Genomic DNA, 7194 nt, shown 5'->3' with positions numbered 1-7194 from the left:
CCTAGTCTTACACTTAATCAGCGATTGTGAAGATACAGAAACAAATGCACAGCATGCAGCCATTATTTTACACAACCTTCTCCATTAAATAAATAAAAAAAATCATGATTTCAGTGGAAGCTCATTGTTTAAAAGTAGCTGAGCTCTCCCTGGCTTCCTGATAGTTTGCATGCTGCTGGCATGCTGACTGCTGATCTCTGATAAACAAAGAGGAAACAAATGAAGAACTAAATAATTTACACTTTATTAGGTGAAAACAAATCTTTGTTATTCCAAGAGACCAACAAAAAGAGAGATGAAGGGATAGATTATCTTGTTATCAGGAGAGAAAAAAAACATAGAACCTTACAATCACAGCTACTGTTGGCTTCTGTATTTGATGAATAAAGTATTGGCAGCTGAGTTTCACTCACAAAAAGGTATCATGTTCACAACACACCCATTTATTGTAGAAAGAATATACACATACAGTATAATTGATGTATTCCCAAATAAAACATTTCATTGAGAGTTGATTGTGATGTGTAAATCTGTCGAGCAGGAGCATATTCAATATATTTGTTCAGGGAGCGCTTTAGTCCAAAAAAAAAAAAAAAGTTTCGTGGTGCTTACCTTTTACTTCTTCCATGCATGGATGTCAGGGACTAGCTTTAGAAACTACTGTTGTCATCAACCTAAATTGTCTCTGCAGTGTTCTCGTTAGCTTTCCGCCTGATATCATTTAACTTCTGTCTCACACTGAACAGTAGGTCTCACATTGAACTGCAAATTGCTGACCTAATCTGTAATTCCCTCCCACACTAGTTTCATCATCTGTCCTCTGTGGTTTGTGTATGTGGGTTGTATATTTCAGCTTGTGGCTAACTGTGTGGGGCTAGCAGGATGTAGGATTAAACTCAGTCAATTGCATGTGTGTGTTTATGAGCTGTGGTTTTATTGCAAATCAAGCCCGATAGTATGGGATATCATGCTTACCTGTTGCAAGCATAGCTTTCTAATGAGTATCGGTCTACCTCAATTTACCCATACATGCATGCATCCTTTTTATTTCACTTAAACGGGTCCGGTTTGCAGGGGTAGCTACATAAGCAAGGATGCCCAGATGTCCCTTTCCCCAGTCACCTCCTCCACCTTGTCCAGAGAAATACAGAGATGTATGCCAGCCAAGAGATGTGCGTTTCCTGGGTCTGGCCCGGGGCCTCCTCCCACCAACCTCAATAGCCAGGGACGGCAGAGTCTGCACCCTTGACCGCACCTCAACACACAATGCACTTGAAGTGGGCGGACCTGTGTAGCTACTTTGGGCCAGGCCATATGGCCTAAGGCCCAGCTATCAAGCACCAAGGTTATTATCGTTAACGAAAACTAATGAAATAACGAAAACTAGAAGTGAAAAAACATTTTCGTTAACGGAAATAAAAATAAAAAACAACAAAAAAAGGAAAACTAACTAAAACTGTAATGAGTGTTCACAAAACTAACTAAAATTAACTGAATTTATAGCAAAAATGTGTTTAGTTTTCATTGATGTGTGCGTGTCATACAATAGTCAAGGGTGAAAAGGAAGTTTAGTTTCCAGATTTTTTTCTTGCTGTCTAATTATGCCAGCAGGTGGCCAGTACGTTAGTCGAGTCGTCTGTGTTGCTGCTCCGTCCACGCGCAGAATTATGTCAGGAAAAGTCGGGAGAAAGCGCCAGAGTCCAATTTGGGATTACTTTGAATATGACTGTGTTTTGGATAAAGCAAGTGTCTTGTAGTGGAAAGAGACAAATTATGAGGGACATTTCTAAAGGGAAAAAAATCCCACAAACCTTAAAGTGCACTTGAAAAGCTCACACAAGAAGGCTAACCAAGCTTACCTTGAGTAGGTAAGGGAGCACACTCAACCCTCATCCCCAGAAACAGACGCTAACCCCAGGCAAGGTAGCGTGATGCATCCCGAGACAACAGGACAGGGATACCTACATAACTGTGTGAGTCAATTGCCTTCAAAAAGTTTATCAATTCACTTGAACCAAAATCATGAACACCCGGTGCTGCAAGAGTTAATAGTCTCATTGGGGCCAAGATATACATTTTATAGTTGCCTGGTATCAATGGTTGTTCATCTTCCTTTATTTATTTATTTATTTATTTAAGGAACCCATAGGTGGGAATGTGAGTTGTCTGTCTCTGCATGTTAGCCCTGCGACAGACAGGCGACCTGTCCAGGGTGCAGGGTATGGTAGCTGGAATAGCAACATACCCAAGGATAAGCAGAAGAGAATGACTGATATGATGAAACTGGGATTTTGTTACACTTAATTATTGCAAACAAAACTAAAACTATAACTGAAAGTAATCAAAACTAAACTGAAACTAAGGATTTTCAAAAAAATAAAAACTAAACTAAACTAGCAAACAATTGGTAAAAACTAATTAAAACTGATATAAAATTGAAAATCTGAAGTCAAAACTAAATAAAAATAAAAACTAATGAAAATTGCAAAACTATTAAAACCCTGTCAAGCACTTTTCATCAAGCTCCCTCACCAGGCCTGGCTATAGGGTGGAGCACTGAGCAGGGTACACAGGTCCCACATACACAAACCAGCTTAAAGGATGCTGTTAATTGTGATAGAGCTTTCTCTTTTGTAATGTAGACCTACAATATACAATATACATATATATGTATATATAACCACCTTTTTAATATATTATGTTGTAACAAAATTAACTGTAGTCAGACTGCATTCTTTTTGAAAGTCTAATCACATCTCTGTTTTTAGTTGAACCTGATTAATATTAAGCTTTCGGTTTGATTAAGTACCCCTAGGTTTACTTAATCTAAGTACAAATTAAAGGATTTTTGAGTGAGATGATAATCAAATAATTAAACCCCAACATAATGTGGGACTGTGGGTGGCCTTTGAAGGTTTGAATCAAGTTCACTCTGGTGACACTCACTAAACAAGCTAATACCTTATACTGTATCTTGGAAAGTAAAACACAATTTAGCTGATCAGCTGTGGCAGAATGACTACAGACCCAAGTCCGATCACCTCATTTGGTTCTTCCTCTTAGGTAAGACGTTACAGTCTCAGTACTCCATCGTTTGGTGCCCAGCAGGAATTGTTGTGTTCGGTCAGTGGCTTGATACGCACAAAATGCTGCAGACTCCAGTCCAAATTGAATTAGTCAAAGACCCAACTTACAACTTAATCAGATACAATTTGAGACCACTAATTAAGAGGAATAATTACATATGCCCGTCCCCTGTGGGGCAGAGTACTCTTAAGCGTGTGTTTTAGAGGAACTGTTATTAATTATGGTGGATAAGGACTGAAATTATTATGGCTTTCTGCGTAGTTATGTCAAGTGTGGCGTGACTGAGGAAATAATTGTTTTGATCTGCTCTGCTGCGTTCAAAATCTAAAGTTAGTCTGATGAACAATTTAGAAACATTATGCTCCAATTGTGTTCTTTAAGTTCTACTTCAAAGCTATCTCTTGGATGGAACAGAAAAGTTTCCTTCCCACCCCCATCTGCTTTTTCTGCTCGTTATTTTAACTCCCTAATCCAGGGCTATATCATTCCATGACAAGGCCGGATCTACACTGAATCCCTAATGTGTTTGAGTGAACCTCATCTGGATTGGAGGAACTAAAACGTAGCACTTGGTCAGTATCTTCTATTGCTACATTATTTATGTTAGCCCTTGTGATTATCCTTCATTCAAATTTATTATTTAAAAAAATATATCATTATTACATTTGAGGTAAGTAAAATCAGTTCAAATCACAGAGACTGACTGAGCATACACCTTTGACTAATACTTATGAAGTCAGTTTTTTAGAAACAAATAAACCATACTGATTTCAGCAGTTAATGTGGCTAATCAAGTATGTAGAGTCATGTGGCGAAGAAAGTTTTCACAGCATTACACTGGGTCCTGTGTGTGGTGGCTTTGTAGGGGAGACCAGGTATGGTTGTAACACCATCAATCTTGCCAATCAGGAATGAGATAAAAGCCATATGGTCATTTCAGTGTTTGCCCACTTCCATTCCCGATTTCACATGGTGCTTGCCATGGCTGGAAACAACTGCGTGTAGATTTTATTGAGAAAAAATTTTTTTTTTTTTTGATCAGCACAAAACTTTGTTTAATTCTTAAGCAATTGGAGATAAAATCATATGACTTACAGTATAAAAAATTAAAGTTTCTTAGGTAAACTCTGATACATTTCCCCCCTGTTAATTTTAAGTCTCTATGTTAATACAGTTAGTTAAACTATGACTGACATATATGACTCATATGTTTTCTAAAGTGCTACAACCATCCCCTTCCCCAAAGTATAAATGTTTTATTTATTAATTTTAATACTTTTACAGCATGCCTAGGCAGTGGAAAGGAAAGACTGCTAGAGGTGTGTCTGCTGATATTGTTTTTAAAGCATCTGATGAGGTCTCAGACAGGGGCGATTCTAGGATCAGAGCTTTGGGGGTGCTGAGCACCCAGAGAGCTGCCCAGTCAGGCAAAACAAACTTTACTCATCACGATGAGACTTCTTCCCTGTCTCTGTTAGTCCCTGCATCCTTAAATGTCTCCAGTTGTCCCGAGTTCCCTGTGACTGTCTCCTTGGTGCATTTAAACCCCTGTTCCTCCCTGTCCTCATCGTCTGCTGTCTTCGTCTCTGTTATTAGTCATCATAATTTTACCATCTCTGTGCAATTCTGCAAATTTCTTTATTAAATCATTAGATTCTTAAATTCATCAAGTCTCTCTCTGCCTGGGTCCTCGTCACAAAACATGACATCACTGTTTTGTACATTTTAACACAATTTAATCCCCACATTTGTGAAAGAAAAGCAAAAAACTTTTATTTAAGTCTGTAACAAAACCATCAAATCTGATAAAGGTTATTTAAATGCTGCAAACGAAGAATGGATTGGAATTTTAAAAAAACAACATATCCTAACCTTAATTACTGGGGAAGAATAATGAATGATGATCATAGTGAGTAAGAAGTAAACTGAGTGTATTTTTTGGACAGAGATTCACTTTTAATGTGTATGTATAATACAATAGAGATATATAAAAAATACACTCCAAAAATAGAGTCCTTGAAATGTACAAATGTACAAAATATTGATTAAAAGAATTATAAAAATAGAGGCAACTTTGCCTATGGTACAATGTATGAAAAGATCTTTATTGCAGATTACCATAGAACCAAGTCCGCCAGAGCTTATATTATATTTTTACATGCTGTAGTGCCATTTTTGGGAGCATTTCAAGTTGATATACATCAATACAACCATTATAGCCCAAACTCTAATAATATTTATGCATTAAGTGCATAGTAATTACATACATTGCAAAAAAAGTGCAATAAACTACAAAAAAATTGAAAAACGTTTTTGTTTTTTTAACACATATTTCTAAATTTAAGAGGCTTATCCTTAAAAACTGTAAATACAAAAAAGTTGCACATAATAGTTTCCCACCACAGGAAATTTATTTTGAGTGTCTTCATAGTTGTATTTTTGAAATACACTAATTTTTATATACTGCAGGAAAAACGCAAATAAATATTATAATGCAAATTTGCAGAAAAACCAGCATATGCATCAAAATAAACTATTTCCAGCAGTGCAATATGAGTCCTAAGCATCCCAGAAACGACACAGAAAGTCATAAAATCAAACATAACTTTTAAAAACACCACTATAGGCTCATAAGGCCCTGATGGTAAAAAACTAATTTCCGCAAAATGATTTCACTGATCGGATCGGCAAAGCGTGTTTCTGGAATATTATGTTTTTGTTGCTGCAAGTGCTTTTTATGCAGTTTTTGCAAAGCTATATGTGGAAGGAAACTGTGACCTAGGACAAGCTGATGGCATAAGATGTAAGTAAAACTCCTCCGGTTTCATATGCAAAAAAAATTATTGTGCTAGCTTACGTGGTTGCAGTGCTACCGAAATTTAAAAATAGTTACGCAAAACGGAGCGTGCCTGCTCCGACCGGCTTTAACGTTGTCTTCCCAACAGTTTCACTAACATCTACACTGGATGGCCAGGAAGCGTTCACGATGTCTTCTCGGGCGCTTCTCCGGTGCTGATAATTGGCGTCTGTCTTCTGTCAGTGACGTAAAAGATGGTTCTCTAGCATATCAAGGACTATCTCTCCACTCCGTTACATATTCCATATGTATGGGGTACGACCCCCCTTGGTCGTGGCATGTGGATATTTCTTTAAGACACTCCGGCACGCCCGGCTATGCCCCACAGCTCACATATAAAACAGCTGCAGACATGACACCGGTGATCTCCACTTGTGTTGTGTGTGTGTGTGTGTGTGTGTGAGTGCCTTGAGAGTGCTGTTTGTATGTGCGTCCGTCAGGAGCATGCTTCGGCATCCTCCGTGGGTGCTGCCTCTCCCCTGGTATTCCCCTGGTAGTCCCTGTACTCCCCTGGTAGCCCCGGTATTCCCTGGTGTTCCCCGATATTCTCCTGGTATGCCATTGTATCCCTGAGCTTGGTTCCCCCTAGCTGGCCCTTTGCTTCCCCTTGGTTGATCTCCCTTCCCCGGCTTATCGCCTTGAAAAAAAAAGGCTTATGCGCCCGTCGGACCACGCTGTGTGGCTGCTGGCTAGCGAATAGCTCGGCTACAGTGAGGAAACACAGCAGGGACACGGCTTCAGCATTCAAGCATACACTGAAAAAAATGCAATAGGGTGGTTGTTGAATTTGCATAGAATTACTTCATATATCCAGCATGACTAATTTAAATTTCACATCTAAACATATTTTTGTCTTTTAATTTTCACATATTCTTTAAGAATATTCATTCTTTTAGAACAAATCATGTTGAAAAGAAACAAGTTAGTCGTGTTTTATCCTCAAGCTCCGCCCCCTGGAAAGGAAAAATCGGCTGCACTGTCCGCCATTTTTGTCTCTCGCTTTGGAAAATCTACTACCATCTGGAGTTTTACACTTTTTTTTTTTTTTTTTTTTTTTTTTCTTGGCCTGTCCCGTTTGGCTCTTTTGCCATCAGAATTGTTGTCTAAAGGCAAAGAAAGATGCCCAACGGATTTACTTTACCAAACTGACCATCCCAGCCTTGCCGTAATGGTCCATTTGATTCACCTTTTATTGTTTATTTTATTTTCATTTACTGAATACGGGACAGACTTGACTGGGGGAAAGAAGG

The sequence above is a fragment of the Rhamphochromis longiceps genome, linkage group LG1 (assembly GCF_057381845.1).
Source record: "Rhamphochromis longiceps isolate RC_006_pf linkage group LG1, R_longiceps_female_GT1.1, whole genome shotgun sequence".
In the NCBI taxonomy this organism is placed as follows: Eukaryota; Metazoa; Chordata; class Actinopteri; order Cichliformes; family Cichlidae; genus Rhamphochromis; species Rhamphochromis longiceps.
Note: the sequence above shows the minus strand (reverse complement) of the source record.